This window comes from Lagopus muta, chromosome 2, assembly GCF_023343835.1.
Source record: "Lagopus muta isolate bLagMut1 chromosome 2, bLagMut1 primary, whole genome shotgun sequence".
NCBI lineage: Eukaryota > Metazoa > Chordata > Aves > Galliformes > Phasianidae > Lagopus > Lagopus muta.
This window is the reverse complement of record NC_064434.1, coordinates 80,833,344-80,857,975: the sequence shown is the minus strand read 5'-3', so window position 1 is coordinate 80,857,975 and position 24,632 is coordinate 80,833,344. Positions and strand designations below refer to the sequence as shown.

Below are 24,632 nucleotides of genomic sequence, written 5' to 3'. Positions count from 1 at the left end.
TGTTGCACTGAAAAAGTATTTTTCACAGTTGCAGAAGAGAGAAAGGAGAGAATTAAGATGTAGGAGGTTTGAGTAGTGTTATGTGAAGCACAAAGCAGCTGGATGAGCTTATTCATTCTTGAGCTGATAGTGTCATTTTACTGGAGGTGCTGGGAGTGCTGGAAGAGACTTGTAGTCACACCAAATTGGCCCAAGCAAAATCTATGTTAATCTTCTTGGTAGAGAAACTAGTATCTCTGTATATTCCAAAGAGACTGTTGTCATTACGCTTTGCCTTCTAAAGGAAATACCCTATATATAGGGCTTGTGTGTAGTAATTATTATGTAGACAGACTTCTTAATCACTCAGCAATTACTGGAATCTTCAACAAAGGGAAGCACTGTTGTTGGTTTTTTTCCCCCCAAAGAATGATTTCTTACTCTGATGGTCACTGCTTTATAGGAAATTGCAGAAAACAGTTGTCTATGTGGAAAAAATATGGTGGGTTACTTGTGAGCCATTTCAGAAATAACTGAATTCCTGTCATTTTTGTCATCCATTCTGAGTGTAATTGGCATTTTATTTTTCATGATGCAGACAAATGCATTTTTACCTTTTCCTTGTAAGTTCTGTGATTCTGCTGTTACTGTTTTTTCTTTCTGAAATGGTCACATGTCTGATAAAGTCTAAGCTTAAAGGTATCTCTGTTAAATCATCTAACAATTATGAAATGCTTCATGGAGTTTATAGGTACTTGGTTTTTTGTTTGGTTTCCTTTTTTTGTTGTTGTTGTTGATTTTGTTTCTGTTTTTGTTGTTGTTGCTTTTTTTGTAGGTTGTTTTTCTTTTTTTTTTTTTTTCCCCCACTTGGTAGAAAATGGACAGGTTGTTACTAGGCCTTTTTTTTTTATTCCCTCCTGTAAGCAAGAAGATTTGGACAGATCTAGGGCGTTAAGAGTGGGACTTCTCTTAATCTTCCTTCAAAAGGACAGCAATTCTATGGCCTTATCCAAAGACTTGTCCCAAATTGATTTTCTATTTCAACGTCAATTTGTCTGCTTGTCATAAAGCAAAGTGCTTTGTGGTAACATTTATTGGATGACTGAGGAGTAATGGAGAACTGGGGAGGTTATTGACTGTGATTTTATTTTACACACCATTTTCAAAACAAGAGAGTAGAATATGCCAGATTGAAGGTCAGCCTGTTTGTCTAATACAGTAGAGCAATTGATGAAATGTAGATTATAAAGAGATAATTAGACCTGAAACATTTGGCAAGGATAGTTGCCTTCTTGAGTTATCTTTTACATTCTTTAAATCTTTTCAGTTTTCTCTTGAATTAACTCTTTGAGTCACTACCCATTTTAAAAACCAAATTCAGTGTCTCTTTCACACTAGCAGAGTGAAAAGGATGCAACTTTCTGACAGTTGTTGAGTAAAATGCTTGTAACTTATATACAATGAATTAAGACCAGCCTAGTGCTCTTGCTTAGTCATTTATTGCATCATGTCTATTATAACCTTTACTGTGACTTTGATTTTTTTACTGTATGGAGCATTGTGAATTATCCACAATAGATATAGAATTAAGGACATTACTGTACATCCCTCATGGGAAGAACTTGTGGGACACTGGGACCTCAGCAAATGAATGTTAAAAATTCCAAAGGTCTTCAAACAGGCAGTGCTCTTTTGTATTTTTATCCTTTTCACTTTTTTGTGCTTTCGTTTTTGTTTTGCAGTTTCATCTTTGTGCTTTATCCTAGTTCACAAGTCATGAAAACCTATTTAAAGCTGTTAGAAAAAATTGAAAATGTTAAGAGGTCTCAAATCGAATGTAACCACAAGGTGTCACTGTAACAAAAGTCTGAGACAGACTTTGCTTTTATTAAGCAGCCTGGTATCAGGTGCTGTTTTTGTTCTGTGCCTCAAGAGTTTTTGGTACTAGTGATTACACCATTTATAATCCTCTACCTGAGTGCAGACAAATTAAATTCTAGACCCTGCTTCTCCTGAGCTTTTGGAGGGAAAACAAAAAAAAGACAAAATGTAAAAAAGATTCAATAGGAACACAGTTCTAAACATTCCTTAGTTTATAATGTTGGTAATTGCCAACATTAGGCAAGGTAGTGACAGGCAAAGAGGTGCTGTTTTAAAACATAGGTTAGACAAGTTCTTTTTTCCTTAATTCACCTCAGTCAGATGGCTTCAGACGTGTGCTTACTAACAGTGGTGGCACAGTTGCTTTATTTTTCTTTCCTCTTGTATGAAGCATTGAAGTTAGTAACTGATTAAGCAGAAGTCTTTCACTTTCAGCCTTACCAGTAGATCTCTGAAAACCTTATCTGTAGTACCCAGTGTTCCTGTGCTTAGTAGAGATGCAGTAACTTGCCAAATGGCATTTGGAATATGGCTCAATCTGAAGACGTGTTGAAACAAGAGAGGAGTTGACTCTTGAGGAAAAAGCAATTGAAACACTTTACCTGGTACTTAAAATAGAAAACAGTGTCTGCAACTCTAATTCAGCAATTGTGTTTTTTGAAACAAGCTATTCTATTTCCAACCCTGGTGCCCTGTAGAGTGGTGTTTAGTGAAAGCACGTAGACATCAAAAAAGGGATTTTGAATGTTGTTTTCACTAAAAATCCATCTCTGCTAAATCACTGATGTAACTGAAGACCACAGACAGAGAATTGTTGGCATGAGCACTGGTAGGGCCTTCAGAAGGTCCAAAAAGCATCGGAAAGGGGTGAAGACTGTCATTAGTAGACTTATAAAAATGACTTCTTATAAATGTATTGATTAACATTGTGCAACTGAGACACCCTTCCCTTACTTACTGTACATGGGGAATATGAATGGTTACATAGGCAACATGTTAATTTGACTAGTTTGTGTAGCATGCTTTGGGAGGCATTTACTGCTGTGAAAATATTTTATTCCTAACTGTGCAGCAATGCTGACGTTTCAGAGTTTAGAAAAAATATCTTTCTGGATAAGACAAATTTTTTTATCTCTGGATAACTAAAAGCTTAAAATCTTTAACTAATTAAATACTGTATACAATACAGTGATAATGTAATGTCAAAAGATAATTTTAAAAGTATCATGGCTTGTTTTTATGGTAACATGCTATTAAATGATAACAATTTTGAAATGTTCTTCCAAACCTTTAAAGTCTTCACTGATGTTATTTTGACAAACTGGTTTTCACTTCAGGCACACAGTTTTGTTGTGGTTGGGTTTTCTTGTGTTTGTGTGCGTGTTGGTTTGTTTATTATATTTCCTTATGTTTTGAGGATAGGGAGAAGAGCTATTCATTCTTTCTAGAAGGTGCTTGCATCAAGGTTTTTTTGTGGCATGTTTCTTGACCCTTGTCTTCTAAACTTCTGAAATGCATGGAAATGGTTTTCTGAAGTCTCTGTTAGGTGCTGCTTGCTTATCTTCCTCTCTCTGTGTTTTTTCATGTTTTTTTTTTTTTAGCATTTTTCTTTTCAGTATGTATTCAGTCTGACTTTTTTTTTTCTTAGATAAGGAGATAGTCTCAGATTTTTAAAATGGTGTAAATCTTCTGTGGAAGATCAAGAAAGCTATTGCCTGCCTGTGGCAGAATGTTTATTGATTTAAAAGATCCTCCTTTCATCTTAGTTCATGTGTACTTTTGATCCTAAGTGTGCACTTCTGAGTCTGGCTGCAAACGTGTTCTTTTTGTAGCCATATTGAAGCTGATTTCTCTGCAGGCAGAATCAATAACATTTTTCATCAAGAACTTTATCAAGGCAGCTTTTTTCTTAATTCTTTCCTTTGTCTGTGCCATAATAATTTCACTTATCCTCACTTAAAGAACCCAACTCATCTTTGATGAAAAAGCAGAAAATGTAGTGTGAATTTAAGCAGTTGATGACAACCTGCCAGACAGCTTATCTTCTGAAAATCGTGTTTGTGAACAAGTGTGCGTAGAGGAGTTAATACAGCTTGTATGGAAATGTGGAAAAAAGCCTGCCCAGCCAGTTTGTTGGCTTTAAATTGCAAATATATTTATATATCTTGCAAATATATGATTTGTCTTGTTCTTTGGTTTATAGTTTAGAAGAAACAATCAACTTCGAGTGATCTAGGTTACACATTCTTGTTGTTTGACTTGTACTTTCGTGATTTGTTTTTAAAAAGTATGTATTCAGAACTTCTATGTGTTCATTATGAATTTAGAAATTGTTTTTAGGTCTATTTTTAAGTGGTTACATCTCATGAGAAATCCAACATAATTGAAAATTATTAGTAGCTATTCAGCTTTACATAAAGATACACCTAAACACTGAATCATAAAATTGTACATAATAATATTACAGCAAGATCAGTTTTAAAGTTATTGCTGCATAAGACAAATCTGTATTTAGAAAATATCTTCAAAACTTTATTGCTTTCCAAAAGCTAGAATTCACTGTGAAAGCGTACATGCTTACAAAGACAGACTTTTATACAAGGAGATTTTCTTTTGCTAAGTTTGTAAGAATTCTCATTTATTTTAGTTTGTTTTTCAATCATGGCCATCTGTGGAATTTGTTTGATGTCCTTGTATAAAGCATTTATCTTTCTCCCAATTTCTAGGCACGGTCATTTTACTGGGTAAAATGATTATCACAGAATCATAGAACGGTTTAGATTGGAAAGCTCATGTCCAACACCCCTGCCATGGGCAGAAATACCTTTGAATAGATTTAACTGCCCACAGCCCCATCGAACCTGGCCTTGATTGCCTCCAGCTGTGGGGCATTCTCTGGACAACCTCCTGCATTGTCCACTGTCATAGAAGAATTTATTCCTTATATTTAATGTAAATCCACTTGTTTGTTTATTTTGCTAGTAATAATGATTTACTTAAGGTGTGTTGTTCTTTAAGAAAGGCAACAGAGTATTCTTAATTCTGATTTAATATGTAGGAAAACTAAAGATAGGTAGAACACTGCATATGTGCATTCATAGACGTCCTTCCCATTCAGGTTGTATTTCATCCCTTGCTTCTTTTTTTTTTTTTTCCTTGAAGGATTTATTGTATATTTAGATGAAAACTGATTTTAAAACTTCAGTAGATCGAAACAGAATGAAGGGCTAGAAGACATTATCACTGATTATTCCAGCTTTTACTAAATTATAAAGCATATATCACAGCTGTAAAGAGAGATTGCTTCCTAGGTCATATTTTATCTTGCTGTAGTAGATAAGTGTGTAAATGAAAGGGAAACAAATTGTTTCAATATAGGAAATCGATATTATTTCTTTTGAATGAAAGTGAATGAAATTGAAATAATTCACTCTTGTGTGAAACTAGAAACTATAAATGTATTTTATCCTCTTGCAGCAAATTGACGTTCTGCAGGCTAGTAACAAGACAACGTTCCCAACGGTAGTCAAACACATTCATGTATACTGAATTATAGTTGAGAAAGAGAGGTTCACTGTAATTTCATGTGATTTACATAGAAGAGCACGTAATTCATCATTTTAATAGAAGCTGGTATTAATTTCAAGGCCAGGCTGGATGTGGCTCTGGGCAGCCTGGTCTGGTGGTTGATGACTGCCCATGGCAGGGGCGTTGAAACTAGGTGATCATTGTGGTCCTTTTCAACCCAAGCCATTGTACGATTCTGTGATTATTAGAAAACCTGTATTTTCAGCCATCAACCCTTTTTATTCTTTGCACTATGGAAAGTTTGTAGTTACCTCTGAGTTCCTAAGTGTCATCTGATTTGTGAGAAGATACTATAAGTTCTATGTAGACTTCCAATTCGTAGTTCCCTTAGGCATGCATTGGCACTTTCACATTACCTCCTAACTGGTCTTTGCCATAGGTATCTGGAATTTAATCAGATTTGGAGTCAGCATATCTAGAGTACTTCATTTCCATAAATAATATGCAGTCTCTTGGAATTTTGTAGAGAATGAGACCACCTTAAAAGTGCAAGTTGAGTTTGTAGTAATGATGTACAAGCAAAGTATTTACAGCCACCAGAAATGTTGATTTCCTATCATCTTTATGATGACAGAGCAATCAAAGCAAGCTGTCCTAGTCGTGCAAAAGACAACATCTTTCTGACTTGATGGTGGTCATGGCAGAATAGCTAGAAAATGACTATCTTCTAGACACTGTACTCAATCCAAACTTCTATGGATTGGTTTACAGATTGATAGTATGCCAAAATACTTGCTAATAGTTTATTCTTCTTTGCCAAAAACTGATTCCCGTATGTTATTCATAACTGATTTGTTATTAGGAATTCTTACGTTGCTAAAATTTCAATAAAAATTTACGAGAGTGTTTTTAAGCCAACTTTCCATGTGTATTGGGTTGTTATTTTCTCAGCAGTACAAATGCTAGAGATTGAGGTTGCTAGCTTTAGTTTTCACGTGATGAGATGCTCTGCTGAAAGATATGCAGCTAGATATATACTTTTCTGGTATTTAAGAATTGTTTGGAGGTCATTACTCTCATATATCAAAGCACAGATTCATATAATTTTTCACAGCTACAGCGTGACAAGGATAAAGGTTGGGTGACTTCGTAGCAACATAATTCTGGATACTAACTTAAGGTAAAATATTGTTGCAGGAAATTTTTCCTATGTTGCATGTTTATTTAACAAAGAGCAGAGGAACTCCCCTGAGACCTGATAGGGAACTAGAACCTAAATAGTATTTTGATGGCCTTTTAGACGATCCTTTTTTTATTGGCAGTGCTGGGGAACCTCAGATGACTCCCTTCTACAGAGTAGCTTTCCCAGTTGTGGCTAAATGATGTGAATAGTTACTCTTTCATTTGGGAAGTGTTTTCTGTTATGAGTGTTCATGTTATGAAGTAGAGATACATGATGGAAGAGAGTAATACTGCTTCTTTGGAGAAATGTTAGTACAAGGACAGGGTGCAGGTGAGGCCTATGCTTAGGAAATGAATATTGCTGTTGATATATTGATATTGAAAGAAAAAATAATTTTGGAGGATATCTTCAGAACAAGTTATTTTGCTGGTCTGAAGTAAGGAATTGCTCAGGGCCATGATTTAACAGAGAGCTGTTAGGGTAGTATGGTTGGGTTGTGGTTGGATTTGATGAGCTTGAAGGTCTTGGTTCAAGGGGTAACAGAGAGTTGCCCCCTTATTTCACTGGTGTTTGTTTCTGTATTGTGATATAGTTTGTAATGAATTATTTGAATTTATACAATTTTATCTGTATTTTTTTTCATTTTGATTAACAGTCTTAGTTTGTGTCTAAAATAATGCAAAAAAGGCATTCAGCAAATGAAGATTTGACTGAATGTTTTATTCTGTATTACAGACTTGTTTAGCATGTGTTTTTTCAAAAAATTTTTGTTAAAGAATCTTCCAAATCATCTGATAAGAAGTATTGCTTCAAGTAATGCACAGAATGCAGACTGTGTCTGCCTATCCTGTATTTACCTGTATCCTCTATTAGCTTTGGAACTACTGGCTCTACTGTGAGGCAGCACAGTTTAAAATGTTACTGAATAATGCATTGTTTTGCTTATCTCAGGATGATTGTATTTAAATGTGGTGGATGTGGTGTTTGCTTTTTTTTCTGATGGGAGATAGGAAAACTGAGAGGCAGCGCAGTTTTTGACCAGCCTCTTGAGCTTCTTTCAGGACTTCACAGGTGTATTGTTCATAAGTATTTTAAAATTAGCCATCTAACTCAAAAGTATCTCTTCTCTGAATATTTATTTCAGTTAAACTTACTTTTTTTTTTTTTTTCCAGTTTGTACTGTGGATAATGAGTGTTTGAGCTGTTCAGAAATGAACCACCAAATTTGTTAGCTACATAAAAAAACTAAAATTGCATGGGCAAAGGATTCATTTAGGCATTGAAAAACATTTGTTACTTCATTTTATTTTGAAGTCCTGCAGTATATTGTTTAAAATTGTCATCGTGGTTAAATACATAATCTCATCTTTATGTAGCTTCATACCTTACATTGTATGCAACTACTGTGATGAAATTGATAAAGTTAAATGCATTAGTTCTCTTCTGTGTTACATAAAAAGGAAGTGTTGCAGTATGGAAATTGTATGGTCGTTACATCAATTTCTAAAGTGCAGGTGGGAGGAATGACTATTGATCTAATAGATTTAATAGTTCACATTCAAAATCTATGGAATAGAAGTAATATTTTGCAGCTGAATAGCTGCAGAGTGTAAGCCGTCAGACAAAGTTCTGAAAGCAGCTATAAAACTGAAAAATGACATTCTTTTATTTTTCAGTTATTTTGGGTGCCTTGAATTCATTTTCAGAACTCATTTTCATATTGTATCTACGTATATTATTGAAATCGTTCAGATCAGAATTTGTTTTGGTTGTTAAAATTAGGAACCAAATAAGTGGTTGCCACAGAAATTACTTGGAGTACTTACAGTACTTAAGATAAAACAGAGGTCACTGCAGGAACCACAAACAATGGAGAGTGCTTTTTTAGAATGCATGTCATATCAGGCTGATAGATGAGACTGAACTTTTTGGTTATCTCTGCTGTCTCTTTCCTATTTCTGCTGATTTCTTTTTAAGGAGAAAAAGGTTTCATACTGTTTCATGTTTTATTTCTGGGGTTCTCTGAATGTCTGTTGTTTTTCTTCTCACACTTTACTACTTTTCCTTGCAGCTCCTGGTTTTTAGAATTATTCAGCTGCACTGACTAGCAGAAATGACTGAACAGTAATATAGAGTGTTCCAGGCCAGTGCTGAATTAAAGATGATTCATTCTGGATCAGAAAAATAAATGTTAAGACAGCCGTTTTCTTGCTCTAGTTACTGAAACATGGTTCTTCATGTTCCTTCAGAAGGCCTTACTGGATTTAACAGTGGTTCCCTCTGGTCATCTGCTGCCCTCTGCTCGAGGTTGCTCAGAGTAGGGATTTTTGAGGCTGAGCTACTGATCCTCCCTTCCCTTTTGACCTCTTAAGCTTGCACTGAGAGTTTGTTCTCCCATGCTAAGCTTGAGGGAAATTCTCTCAGCCATCTTCTGCAGAAAGACAGTATCTGCTGAGTTAAATATGAGCAGGAGCTCCAAGGATCAAGCATTAGGCTCCCTTTTCTCTTTCTACCACTTCCTGTCCGGTGGTAAAATTGGATGCAGTCATCAAATGTTTTGCTGGCTTCCATGCATCTTCTACAGCAAATGAAGTGGCAGATGTATATGCCAGGTTGTCAAGATTATTTATAACACATTTTTTAATATCTGTGCATAATATAATTGGATCAATGCAAATGCAGGATAATGCAGTTCTTTCAGTGTCACTGTTGTATTCTGTAAGTTCCTATCAGAAAATCAACCTGATAATTACTGTATTTAAAGGGAAGCGAATACTACGCAATTTTATTTCTTGATCTCAATTATATGGTTCTTATTTGAACTAACAAAGCAGCTATTTCATCCTGTATAAAGGCAGCTGGCTTTCTCCAGACTGTCTTCAAAAATACGGTATTAGCATGATCAGGGGGATTAAATAAGATCTAAAGAATTTTGTAGCAATCTCTTCTGAGAGAGGAGATTGGAGAGGTTTAAAATGTCTCAACAGAAGAGGAGAATAGGAGAGGATAAGCTTTCAAAGTAAAGAAGGTATTTTAAACTGAGGGTATTAGCCAAGGAGTGAAGCAAGCTGTATACAGAAGACAGGCTGATCTGGGGCGTTATGTGTTAAATGTAGACATATTTGTGTGCAAGTGCAAGAACAGTGTGAGACAAGGCTTAAGAGTGCTTAGGGACGTTAGAAAAATTTCAATAATGTATTGTTCTACCTTGAAAGTATGTTTGCTTCCAGTAATTGTTGTAATAGGGTTTTGAAATCTTTCCAAGTAGTTTACAACCATATCTAAAGTGATGAACTGAATAGTCCCAAGGCCCATTCTTTAATCCTGAAATAAGCTGTGTCACAAATGTCACAATTTGGCAACATTTGTCTAATTAAATTCTTTCAGCTTCCAGAATGGATTAACTGTTCCCACTGCCTGTGGCAAGGAATAGCTTCTGGGCTATGCAGACTCTCAAGCACTGCTTTAAAATGGAGAGCCACTTGGTCTAGGCTGAAATTAAGCCTAGATAGTTCTAATGGTTCAGCAGCATAGACAGATTTCATTTTCAGATGACCTCAAAGATGAGTAGTGAAGCTAGAATAATTTCAAGACTGTATTACAGAGGAGAGGTTTTCCTGTGCTTTTATGCACAGTCAGTACTGTGCAGCGTGAGGGAACAGTTTGAGACAATGACTTAAGATGATGCTATGAACTCCATCAAATGCATGGCTATAGTTTGCTTGAACAGTTTTAAAGAGTGTGAAAGATCTGTGAGTTATTGTGCCTGATTTGTTAAATGATTGATTTGGAGAACTTTGGCAGTCGTTTTTCTAACACGCCAAAAACATCTCAGTATAAGCTGTTCAATTACACAACAGTTAAATGTGTGAGCTGTGTAGATATACTCATTTTCTGTTTTGACGATAGAGTGAAGCAGCAAAGGATGTCACTTATCTTTTCTGTAGGTTTCATAGAGTAGACAGATAATACTTTTTGATATAATTTTAAAAAATTTCTAACTTGAAGTTATCATCCTTTTGCAGATGAAGAAAATATAGCTAAAATATACCCACTAATTTGCTTTCGTTTGCAGAACAAACTTAAACCAGAAAGTCTTATTTTTAGTCCTGGAATGAAAGGCTCCAATGCTTTATATTAAATAGATGCATCCAGTATTAGTTGCTGAATTTTTAATAGGATGTAAGATGCATAAGCGGGTGAAGCAGTATATATGTTCAGCAGTTGCCAAATTCATGATTGTTTTGTTTTGCTGCCTGTAGGGAATAAGAAGTACGGTGCCAGTTACTTGTGTGTAGAGAGTTTATCATCTGACCCAGACTGAGATTTGATATTTTAAAATCTTTTTCTGTTTTGATGTTTAAACCATTTTGTTAATTCCAATTTATCTAGAATCTCTTGACTGCTTTTAGGAAAACAGCGTGACTGATGAATCTGCAGAGATCTAATACCCTCTTAGGGGAACGGTGAGACATGAGAGTTACTACCTTTGTACAATGAGAAACCTGATGGCAGCATATTGCAGTGATAGAGTTAAAATTCAGTTAAATAAAAGTGGATGAATAGCAATAGTGCAAGGGAAAGAGTGAGAAATTAAGTGGTATCTTTTTTAGAAGTCTGCCTTATTGCTGCCTGCATTGCTCCTCTGGGATTTTTGTATTGAGTGCAAGAAAATCAGCAAGCTCTTGAAAAACCCAAGATAAAATTACTGCCATAATTTTATTTTATTTTTTTTATTGTATGGTATAAAGCCTTAATTTAGGTGGGGGGGGGTTTATTACTGGCATTTTCTTTGGCATGGATAAGTTCAATTAATTTCTGTTGACAAGCTCTAGGGTTTTCTTCCTCTCCCCTCTCACAGCCCCCGCTTCCCGATATGTGGAAAGCACAATTTGTTATCAGTTTGCCTTGGACTCTGGAGACCTCATTAAGGGCCCAGAAAGGAGTTTCTGTCTCTGCTGTTGGATGCCTTTCTGTTTTCTGTTGAACTGGAGCCATTTGCATTCTTACTTGGAAAGGAGTGTAGGGGCTGGAGGCTGAAAACTTGCGTGGATATTGCTTTCCTGTTGATTTAAAATAATAATAATAATAAAAAAGATTAAAAAGGATAAAAAAAATTAAAAAACTGCTGCTCTTTGGGCCATAGTGTTATGCTAAAATTTGCAGTGCAAAGACAGATCAACTTTGAGATACAAGCAGGAAATCTCACAGTTTATATGTAGAATATCCATTTATTTGACAGTAAGGAAAGATGCCAGCAAAATATTACATTTTGTCAGAGTTTGAGCCATCATGCTCTCATTTCAAATTCTTATTCCAATCAAAATGCTTTTAGAGCAGTTTTTGAAAGAGACTGAGTCTTTCAGTCTGCAGAGTAGTTCATTACATAGTATTGGAGCAGTATGTATACTAGAACTATCATATAGGCACAGTGTATTTTCACAGAAAAAAAAAAACAATATGCTTGAGAGAAATCACTTATTAAATTGCTGTAAAATAATGTTTAACATGAAATATACAGAGTCACAATTTTCATTAGCAAGCAAAACCATGTATCATGTATTTAACCCCATATAGGTGCTAAATTCTAACTGAAAGCTTTTTGAGCGAAGTAGAATAAAGTAGTTCAATAAAACTTACTTTCTTATGATATAAGCTGCAGATTTCCTCTGTTCTTTGGCATTATCTTCTAACTAAAAAAAATGTAACAATTGTAGACATGATTGTGCCTTTCAGCATATTTTCTACACCTCACACACATTTGTGTGTATACCCATGCGTGAACACACAACTGTTTTTTAAGGATTTTAAGGCTACTCTCAGGAGGATTGAGCAAAGGTACTTTACAAATGTAATCCGTGATTCTTTTAAATTCACAGTGTATGCTCAAGTAATACTATGCTTATTCATAAATGTAATATTTAATTTGAAAAGTCACTTACAGTCAAGGTCAAGCTGGGAATGATTATTTAGCTTGCTGGGTAATAACACATTTATTTTTTTTTAAATCTGAATTTATAATGCTTATGAAAATTGTTCTTTTGATTTACAAGGCTATATATTTGAGAACTATTAATTATTGGTTATTCTGAACTTCTTATTACATTTTTCATTAAACTACTGATAGATTTCCTTTCCTTGCTTCTCACTTCTTGAAACAAGAAGTGCATATTTGTCATTACATACTCCATGAATTGAACTCAATTTAAAGATCAAAAATTGTCCAGAAAATCTTTTAATTTAGAATAAATGTACTACAGTCTGATAGAGCAAGCTTCAGTGAAATTTTGAAAAGGATTGGCATGAATTTTTACAGCATTAAAACCACTGCTTTTTTCCAGCTGGAATCTACCATTGTACAGTTATTTTCTTAAAATGAAAACTAAACGGTACAAACTGTTCTAGCAGAGGCTTTCTACATGGGAAGAAAAGTTCTTTGACAGAAAGTGCTTCTTACTTGGAACTTGCAAGTTGACAGTGATGTGTGTTTTATCTTGCACCCTTATTAAAGTTTCCAGAAGATGCTGCAGTTTATAGTACAGTGCTCATTAAAGCAGTAAATGGTGAAGTCCAACGCTGTCATGAGCTATCAGTTCATAAGGCAGTCTTGATGCTGTTGCAGGATAGTTGTCTGGCATTCTAGCTGCTTAGTAGAAACCTATTAAAAACTCCAGGGTTTACTTTGTTTCTCTTTAGAGAGAGAAGTCTTCTAGTTAATTGCTAGGTAATAAAATTGGCTGGAAAGAGGTATCAGAACCAATAATACTCCAGAAGTTACAGATGTACATTTTCTGCTCGAGTAAAAATTAATCTCACTAAGGTGTTTCCGTAAGTTTTACATTTTTCCAGCACTAGATGATCCTTTGAATGCAGAGTTTTTGGATTGCTTTCCAAGGCTGATTTTGGGTTGCTAAGTGTTTGCTTTGGTCAGAGCCTATTCAGCTATTGCTGTAATTTTTTCTTCCAACAATGTCTTTGTTCCCTGGTGACTGACAAGAAAGTTTGTGTTGATATATATGCAAAACTGCTGTTCATCATGAAAATTACTTGTTTTTAAAAATTCAAGTTGACCTTTTACTTTATACTGCAAGTCATTGACAGACAGGCTTATAGAGATTGTCTTTGTATGCATTAGGTATGTTTATTACATATAAAATATGTAATCAGACGTAGATCACTCTGAAAGTAATGCCTCCTATTTATTTCAATGGAAACTACAGCAGATACAAAGAGCACTATAACACTATTTTATAGAGCAGATTCTCAGCTGCAAAACTCTGCTTTTCAGTGTAGTCACCACCATTAGCTATGCATTTTCACCGGTGATGAGCAATAGCCTGCATGCTGCACTCGTAAAAATGTGTACTAGCACAGGTGACCTGCTTCACCACTTTTGAAATGCACCACCACCACCTTGCTGTGCTCATGTCTGCTGTTTGGTCTCCATAAACATTCAGCAAGCATCTGTGAATGTCAGTGAGCACCATTTTTTTCTGCATGGAGGAATTCAGTGACACACCTTTGCTTCACATGCACTTCCATGTCAGACACTGTTTTGTCAGACTGCCCCTCTTCTGCCATCTGTCACACAACAACAACATGCAATGGAATATTGATGGGATGGTTCAAACTCTATTGCTATAACATCAACAGCTGCCACTGACATTGTGGACCAATATAATATAATAGGAGGCATTACTTTCAGAGCAGCCCTCATATATAAAATACATGATTATATGTGAATAAAGTTGGGTATCTAAATCTTCATTCATAAGCTGTAAGTGTAGTCAGCCTCATGGAAGTCTATGTCAAAAAGAAATATACATGCAGACTGTAAAAAGTATTTCCACACATTTCAAGCAGAGAGTGTAAATAAATGGTAATGCAAATGCTGTCTGTTTTTGTTGCTTGTGAAATATCCCCCAAAGATAGGAGTTCAGACATTATTTAAAGAGTTTTAAAGATGATTAGATTTCAGCATCGGTACCTTCATAAAAATATCTGATATACAGTAGAGAAAAGTTGTGTATGACAGATTGTAAGTGGTGAGAAAAATAAAAAACAAGACCAAAAAACCCACAGCATAGATCCTTTTCCAAATTACCCTTGTATCAAATTACCATATTTTCAGTCATCTAAAATTATTGCGTAACTTAACTGATAAATTCCTTAGACTTATTGCAAATACCGAGCTGAATAAGATAACTTTTGCCACTAGAGAGTGCTACGCAGTCACTAGAATTTTCTCTCTCCAGAAAAAAAAATAAAAATTACATTTTTCCATCTTCGCATTAAATGATAAACAGTTTATATTCTTCACATTCTTCAAATCCCAAATCAGTTTGTATTTAACATGCAGGCTCTAAGTGTAGAAATGTGGTTGAGTGACAGTAATGGTTTCATTGCAAGCTATTTAAAATTTCAATGTTATAATTTACTCAAGTGTACATAATTTTTTTAGTACATCAAAGTAAGATGCTACTGACATTATTTTAGCTTTTTTTCTAATTACATCTCTTAAAAAAATAAAAATTTAAAATGAAAAAACGCTCCAAAACACTAAAATAAAACTTTCTTATGGTGCATTCAGGTTCATGAGAAGTTATTCAGAAGGATATTTTGAAGCTAAACCTATTTTTGAACGTTTTCCTTTTTTAAATGAGTTCTCAAATCTTCAATTAATCTATCATTTTCTGTCTTCAGTTTTGTAATGCTTCTAGAATTCTTTCTGTGGTTTTGTTTAAGTTGACTTACAGCCTACAGTAAAATTGTGTTGATTAAACCTAGTTGCCATTTCTACTGAATCTTGAATGTTTAGACACTGTATCGGCTTTTTTTCTTCTCTGTTATTTACCCATTGATCAGAAGTGAATGTTGTGTTTGTTGAAATATCAAATTTAGAGTGATTGCCAAACAAAGGAGTCAAATGTTGGCCTTCCTGATGGTAGTAGTGCCAGCATTTCTATCTCCCACTGCTGAAGTTAAAGCCTCAGTATACAAGCCTAGAGTTCTCTTCAGCAATGTTTTTTGTTCTTGGTATAAACTCAGATAGTAAAAGAGTACAAAAGCACTTTATTGTGCATTTTTAGAAGTTAGAATGCACTGAAATTAAACAGCTGCTAGAGAATTGTGAAAATCGTGGCTGCTTTTTTTGTTTGAAATTCAATAGTTTACAGAGTGTCAGCACTCACTGATACAGTATTTTGTTACCAGAATTCCATAGCTATAACGGTTGAAATAATGCCTCCCAACCCCACTGTTGACAATGATGGTACAGCCAGAAAAAAAGGTTGATCGTTTCTTTACTTTTGAGAGAGGGTAAAAAAATCATGGTATGCTGAAGATCTCTTTAATCACTACAGTTTGATTAACTTTAAGATTCCTCACTAGGGATGTCTACAACTTAGAATGCAAATTCGTTACCTGGTTGACTGAAATGAAAATTTCATATATAACTACCGAAGGTCAACCAAAATTCCCACTATTTTCCTCAGTTTAAACATTTCTGTGAGAGATGAAATGTTTAGCTGTGACATATCCTTTTCTAACTTTCCAGCTGGATCATCAGACTGATCTTAGTCTTCACTATTGTTTTGTTTGCTGTAATTTAAATACTGGTATCAGTCTTTGCATAAGGTCTATTATTTCAGTGTTAACTACCTTCAAAATTGCAGCAACCAAGATTATTTCAAATTCCCTTTACCTAACCTCCTTTCTTAGGTAATGGACAACGATGGTGGTGCAGCTACCAGATCCAGTTTTCCAGGTGCATGGGGCACTTCATCATGCCTCTTTTTTGTTGTCACATCAAGAAACTATATTTAAGAAAGCTCGATACAGAACAAGCCATGAAAGTGGGAGTGAATGCTGCATATGTATTCCCATAAATAGGCATACAATATAAAGCTCAGCACAACCAATCATGATTATGTTATTGAAAGCTTTCTTAATTTTGCTGTTACCTGAAATAACTGTGAAGTTATTGTAGGGTAAATTTTCATGCGAGGTTATAGATGAAATGTAGGTTGTTTGATAAGAAATGCAGCATTATTGCAGTTTGACAGATAAGCTGTAAATTGCTGTATAATGTTGTCTTAATATTTCCTAAAGAGATTTTATATCTTAACCAGACCTGAAATGGCGTGGAATGAATAGAAAAAGTAGTGTCTTGGGGAAAAAACTAATGAATATTGCTATTAAATTTCCTTAGTGATATATCACGTAAATTATTTTACTAGAGGGATGTATGTGTTTCATTGCTTTGGATACATTATGTTGCAGTTTTTGTTTTACGCTCATATGTTAGTAATTTTGGAAGGAAAATCCTACTTTTTTCCCTTTTGAAAGAAAATGAAAGGGACATTGAAAATGTAACCTAGTTAAAGCATTGCTTTTCAGATTCTGATTTTTAGTCGTATTTTACAGATTCGTAAGTAATTTTATAACATTTTGGTAGTTAGGATTATATGGACTCAACTTTAGCTATTCCTACACCTTCTTACAGGGTAGAGTGCAACCTGCATGCAATTTCCTTCTAGGTCTGTTATATACAGCTTAGTGTGACCTGATGACACAATGAAGGTGTTTCTAAAAGTACAACAGCTTGGCTGCTAACAAAACCAGCACATTTAGTGCAAGCTATAGTAATACTTTCCCTATGTCATGTTCTTGCATCTGTTAAATCTGTTGATGACACTTTACCCTCATATTAGTTAGAAAGATGTCAGGGCATTTTGCTTAAAGAACTAATATGGGAGTTGTTAGTCTCTACTTTGCTTTAGTTTTTCTGGGGAGTTTCAAGTATATAATTTATTGTTTGGGTACCTCAGTAAACCTTATTTACGATATGAATTCCACTCATTCCCTACTTCAAAGCAGTGCAGTGAGAACAAGTGTTCAAAGTTGGTGATTGCTGAATAGCATCTGCCCATTTAATTTCTTGAAATACTCCATTTTACAGTAATTCTTCTGATTTTTAAGGAGCTTTTTGTTTCCTACTACTTTGAAGGTATTTAGGAGATGAAACAGTATATAAGCAGGGTTGGGTTTAAGTGCTACTAAATCCTAGGTGAACATTGGGAAGGTTGAAAAGAGTGGGAGATCTTTTCCCCCATTCTTGGAGAATGTAGTCACTTCTGTCTGTTGTGCTGGCTCTGATGTCTGGCTTCTTTATGAACACTTTCTACTCACTGATTCACAACAGTGTAGTTTTTTACTTCCTAATCAATTGAACTAGCTTAGGAAATAAGCACTAGGGGTAGTGTAAGGAAGGAGGTGGAAAATCAGACATAGAGTGAGACCTTTTGGTTGGTAGAAAAGTTGTTAGATCAGTTCGACTGTCTTCAGTAATTTTGTTTTGAAACTAGCAGATGAGCTGAGATTATGGAAATTCCCAAGTTAATTCAAAATGTCATCAATAAAAAATCGAGTTACGTGAATATAATTCTAACAAATAGTCATGTGATGAGAATTTGAATTTAAGGAAAATAAAATGCCTATGAATCTAATGTGCTTGATTGAACAAGTATTCAGTCTTCAGTATGCTCAATTAAATAATTTCTGTGTGATGTTTTGTAACACTGTTCTGAAAAAAAAATTTCACTTTCTCCATACAGAATCATCAGATTGTAGGGGTCCATGTTCCTGGACCTTGCTTTGTCAGAGTTCAGTGCCAAACATGCTTTGTTAGAAATCTAAGTTTTAGATGATGGAAAGATGCTAGGCAGATTATTTTTCTGATGTGTGTGATGCCTGTAAGATACCACTAATTTTTGTACAGTTAAAATGATGAAAATATGTGTTATTTGTGTCCGACACAATTTCTTGAATTCCAAATTAGGGCAAAACTAATGCATAGTGCCAGTGTAATGGCCTAAAACTTGAACACCAGAAGATCCATACAGACGTGCATAAGAATTTCTTTACATTAAGGGTGATGGGGCACTGGAACGGGCTGCCCAGAAAGGTTGTGGAGTCTCCTTCTATGGAGATGTTCAAGACCCGTCTGGATGCCCACCTGTGTGACTTATTATAGGGTACCTGCTTTAGCAGAGGGATGAACTCAGTGATCTCCTGAGATCCCTGCCAGCCCCTGCAATTCTGTGATTTTATCATTAACAACAGTGTTCGTTTAAAAGGAACAGTGATCTTGGTTAATCTAGAATAATGACATATTGCATCTTAAAAGTTTGGTTTTTTTTATCCTGTACCATGATACTTTGTGTGAAAATCCTGAACCAGCCTCTGACGTGGAGATTTGTGTCACTGTTCTGTGATACATTGCACCTTTTGGTTTTTCTGCAGCGTGTATTTAGCTGGGCCACAACGGGTGTAGCTATCGATACAGGACCTAATTTGATATTACAGCATTGCACTTGACCTTACAGAAATAATGGCGCTTGTAGTAAGCTCAGGAGTCTTTGATCAAGTTTGCATTGTAACATGTAGTCAGAACAGTGTTAATGTCTGGGTTCAGGGTATGCCTTTAGACTATGCTTTCCTAGGCTGCTGGAATCAAGGATTGCAATAAAGTGTTAACAGATAGCCACAAACCGACCTGTAAAGTAGGCAGCAATTTCAAAGCTTTCCAGTGGGGAAGGCCCTCACTATTAAAGAACTGAACTGGGAGACTCTCCATGGTGAGCAGCTTTCTCTGGCAAATGATTGTGCGTGTGTTACTGTAATTAAGAGGATTCTAAATTAAATACTCAAGGCTTCATTAAGTAGAAGTTTTAACTTTAACTTTTGGTTGGTATGGTAGGCATTTAGTTAGGTATTTTATCTTACACAAATACCTACAAGATTATAAAGCCCTCAGCTGATGTCTGAATACCTTTTCCTAAACAATGCACTTAATTGAAAGGGATAAAGCTCTGCTTTAATTATTTTCTAAGTTTCGCAGCACTGAAGTGTGTAACTTTTTTTCTTCTTGTCATAAAGCTTTTTTGAAAAACATAAAAATTTAGCAGAACAAATTGTAGATAGGTTTTCCAATTTGCTGCCTTATTCGTTTCATGTTGAGGCAGCAGCAATGAATCATAACTAAATATGACTTTAATGTCTTTTCACTGTGGGCTTCAAATTGTTGCCCAATGACATTTTAGCTGATCTCTTAGAGCTAAAGCTAAAGCTATTAATGCTTTTTAAAACTGGAAGAAATGAGCGACTCCTGCCAGTACAGTATGATGTTAATATTAGCTTAGCTTTGGCTGTGCTACTGAAATTTATTCCTCTGAGTTGCTCATATTTATTTCTGGTTCTTGAATTAATCTGCAAAAACTTGAATACAAGATTAAAAAAAAAAAAAAAACAACAAAAAAAAACTCTATTGTATTCTCTGGTTGAGAGCCTAGAACACACACTGTCTTCTGTTATTTTTTAAGGGGAGCTCGCATGCAGATATAGTGGAGAAGGATAGAAAACTGTTGAGGAATCTATCCACGTATATGAAGAATCTAAGTGTAATGTCAGTGGTCTGAAATGCTGAATAAAGGCAGTCCTGAATTTTGTATTTTATATGTTTATATGATATTGTATGATATATGTATGTATGTGTCCATATAGAATGTACATTTTTAGTATAAACACCTTTTCTACCTGTGGCAGGTAATATGAACAATCCCATTAAAGTAACAAGAATGGTTCTGCTTTAAATATCAGTTGTGAATTTTCCAGGTGTTGACCATTAAGGAATAGTAAGAGTAACTGAAGATTGCATTGAAATAGTTTTCAGTATGAAAAATTAATAATGGTATATTTATCTTAATTTGCAGATGTTAAAACTAAAATTTTCTTTCCAACCCCTGCAATTCTATGACATTTGTGATGTTTCTCTAATTATATGCATTCCAATTCAGTAATTTTTCATGATAAATCCAGTCATTTCCAGAATTGCAACTACCTGCTTAGGTGTTGATGGCAAAAGCTTATGGATTTTTTTGTTTGTTTTTGTTATTATTATTAACAAACTGTAGGGAGAGTGAAAGACTTTCTGTGTGACAGGTCTGCTTAGCACATCTGCCATGTTTAGACATCTCATAAAGTTTATGACTTTAAGAAATTGTTGGTGGCTGCTAATGGCACAGAGCAGTGTAATATTATCCCTTATTTTAATTTTTACTGTGTCTGTTGGGAAAGTGAAAGGACAACAAAGAGGGAAAGATGGGGGTGAAGTCAGAGCTCTGTCCTTGGAGTACTGCAATATCTGTTTAAGCAGAGGAGCAAATGTTTGGAAGAATATAGGTCACCTGCCCTAAGAAGGGCATTCAGAAGAAGTGGAAACACATGAGAGTTCATGGGTGAAGGTGGTTGAGTAACTCGGAGATGGCAGGAGTGGGGAATTAAGGGAGGTGTAGCCCTTCAAACATGAAACGTAGGGAAGAGTGTGAGTTGAGTACCTTGAGATGTGTAGGGACCCGATGAACGTTGGTCTTTCAGTTTAAAATGCAGCATTTCCAGGATTTGTGTGTGGAATGCAGTGATTTGATGCTTTTATTCACCTTTATCTGCACACTAAGGATAGCAGTAGTTACTTTTTCACAGCTTTAGAGCAGACTTAGGCACAATTTGCATAACAAAGTGATTGACTGCTAATTTATCATGGCTTGAACTAACTTTCATAGAATAGAGCATATTGGAAAGCCCACTGGGCATCTGTTGAGCTAGAAGAAGTTGCAGAAAAAATGATTTAACTTTGCTAATACGTGTGGTATTCATTATTTAAATCTTGACATGAATGACAGGAGAACATGGGTAGTGTATTAGAAATAGAAGGTTTGACTGTCACCGACTCTTCAGAACTTGAGTTAAGCGACAGTTAGCTGTTGCCATTAATTTAATTGGAGGTAAAATTTTCTTTCAGGAATATAGTTAAAATTCCTAGGGTTTTTTTTGTTTGTTTGTATGTTCTTGTTACCTGTTAGAAATTCATCAGTACTAATCTACTGTAGTACAGTCGATTTCTGGTACAGGCTTTGTGCATTATAAGGCAGTATACTTTGTGGGACATAACATAATAAAGTAGCCACTATGAGGGGTGTAAACTGTTCCTGCTCAGGTTGCACGTACATAGCAATTGTAAAACCGGGAGAACTACAGAGTGAAATGGTTTTAGTGTGGGAGAGTAATATATATTAGTTAAGGATCTTAAATCATGATGTTTATTTTGTTACTGAAATAAAGCCATTGTTTAATCCTTCAAGTAAATATTAATGGCTTGTTTGTGTCTTAAGAGTTTTCTATGCAACTTTATCAGGAGATAGCACAAGTCCTTAGGAAAGACAAATCAATTTTATGAAGTCCTGCTTTTTCTCTGAAAAATTTGTTAATGGTTTTTTGTTTGCTTTTGATTGTTGTTTTTTTTTTTTTTGTTTGTTTGTTTGTTTTTTAATTGGAATCGGTAATTTCATAATCAAACATATTCCATGAAAGATATTCTTTGCATGTGTTTTTTCTAGTGTTGGAAACAGTGGTAGTGAATAGAAAGCTTAACTACAAATAGACCACTTTAGCTTAAAAATAAAACTGATTTATATATGTTTGAAGAGGAATTTACACTTTGTATACGATCTTGCTTTTCTGGCTACGGTAGTGACTGCTGTGTTCTTTGTTTCTTGTATAATTTTCTTTTTGATTTTTAACACCTTCACCATCTTTCTCTGAGAGACCCGTGTGTTTGAATCATTTCAATTCCTGGTAATTCAATAGTGTTTGAGGCTGCTACAGCCTCTTCTTTTATGTCATCAGCAACATTGACCCCTGCAGCTGTGGATTGTATAATAAGGAAGGGGAGGCGTGTGAGATGGTTGCTTTGGGCTCTTATCTCTTTGAGATAAAATGAACATATTGAAAGGGGGAATGATAATATGCCATTTATTGACTTTGGAAGCCACATTGTGTTCACTCTGGAAGTACATTACATGTATCAAGGTTTCTTAATACTGAAAAATAAATTTGATTGGAAATATTCCCTGTCCAGCTGTTATGGGAAGCTGCAGAATGAGTTTGTTACCTCTGGTTTTATTCTTGTATTCATATTAACTGTAGGACAATATTGGAATGGGCTGAATAAATATATCTTCAAGATAGACAGAGGTTGAAGAGGTTACTTGTTATGTGGTCTCATATCAAAACCAGACTATTTCACACAGAAGGACAATATTATAACTAGCAAAGCTATATGGAATCTACTGCTTATGTCTTTTTTACAACCCTTTAATGGTTGTGGGGCAAGGAGAATGATCAATAGATAAAATCGATTCTATTCTATCTCAGTGTTTAAAAACAAATGAAACCAGTTTTCAGGCTCATTTTATGGATTTAGTATTATTTTCAAAACTGAAATCTGTTGATGTTAACTGAAAGTACAAAATGTCATAGCTACAGAGCTGAAATTCTCAAAATATTTTCTCATGCATTTTATTTGAAAATATCTAAGGTTTGTGTTTGTTGTTCAATATTTTTTATTTCCAAACGATTTATGCGACATATTTTGTGTATTTTGATTTGAGATATTAAATTAAAATAATTAACTCTGAAATATGAAAAAATTATTTTGAGAACTTCAAGTATATGCCTATGTACATGTTTTCAGAGGATGACTTCTGTTTGCCATCTCTTGTTCATTCATCAAACAAAAATGCCAGTGTAATAGAGGAATATCATAGTTGACTTTTCACAGCAGTTTTTATTCTTATAATTTGGTATACTCTTAGCTCTTTTTTTGGTCTATTGGTTTTGTTTTGTTTCCAAATTAATTTTAGCAAATTATCTGGGGTCATTGTGGTGTTGATGGTCAGGACCCTTTTGTAATGCCCAGAGCACTTGGAATACTCAGGTGACTTCCATCTAGACTCTCTCACATTTCAACTCATCAGTTAGACTGTCAGCTAGTAATCTGTGATCAAAGGAAAGTGCTCATCTTTCTTTACAGAGAAGACAGCAAGCTATTGGCAGAAAATTGTTGGGAGCTCAGTCTTTCTCTGAGCTATCCAAGACCTAGCATTCATTTCTAACCTATAAATATGTACATTAATAAGATAATAAAGTACATCCTAATGTACTTAATTTATACTACAATTCAAGTCCATAGCTTACATGTTCTTCCAATTTTACCGATGCTTTATGTGTCTGGGAAATTGATCCCATACCACACTGGTGACAATACATCAGATCTGTCTTACTTGAGCAGTTTACTTTCTAATTGGGCAATGATCAACAGCATGAAAATGAAAATGCTAGTGCTGCACCAGGCAGTGGTACAAGTGTTTGGAGAGAGCTCAGCAGAAGGGGGTCAGGAGGTTCTTGTCAACAGGAGGTTCTTGTCAACAGCAGGCTCAGCGTGAATTGGCAGCGTGCTCTGTCTGCCAAGGGAGCAAACTGCATTGTGAGGTGCAACAAGCACAGCACAGCCAGCTGCTTGAAAGAGGTGATTCTCCTGCTATATTTAGCATTGGTGTGGCCTCACCTTGAATATTGTGTGCACAATATTGTGGTATCCACAATATGAGAAGGATGTTCTGGTACTTGAATGCCTTCAGAGGAGTGCAGTAATGCTGGTAACAGGGTTGGAAGGCATGTCCTGTGAGGAGATGCTGGGGACACATGATTTGTCTAGGGTGGAGAAGAGGTGCCTCAGAGGTGACCTCATTGAGCTCTGTAGCTCCTTGAGGAGGGGAAGCACAGAGGGAGGTGCTGGGGTCTACCCCCTGGTCATCATTGACAGGACGTTTGGGAATGGCCCAAAACTGCATTAGGGGAGGTTCAAACTGGACAGTTGGAAAAAATTATTTACCACAGTAGTGGTCAAACACTGTACCAGGCTCCTTGGTGAGGTGGCTGATGCCCCGCACCTGTGAACATTCAAGAGGCATTTGGACAATGCCATCAGCAACATGCTCTAACTTTTGGTTAGCCCTGATGTTGAATTATTATTTTATTATTTTTTTAAAATCTAATTTGTTGTGGTATTTCAGGGAAGTTCCATACTTCATAGTCCTAGCATATGTGTTGCCAATAATGGGATGCTAAGAGCATTTTAGTTTTCTTGTTCATACTCAGAAAA

The 24,632-nt window shown here is 35.4% G+C and overlaps 1 protein-coding gene across 1 annotated transcript in view; it reads left to right on the top strand.

The window, feature by feature from the left end:
- BTBD9 (BTB domain containing 9) overlaps positions 1-24,632 on the top strand; it is a 112,581-nt gene that overhangs the window by 15,713 nt on the left and 72,236 nt on the right. The window lies entirely within an intron of this gene.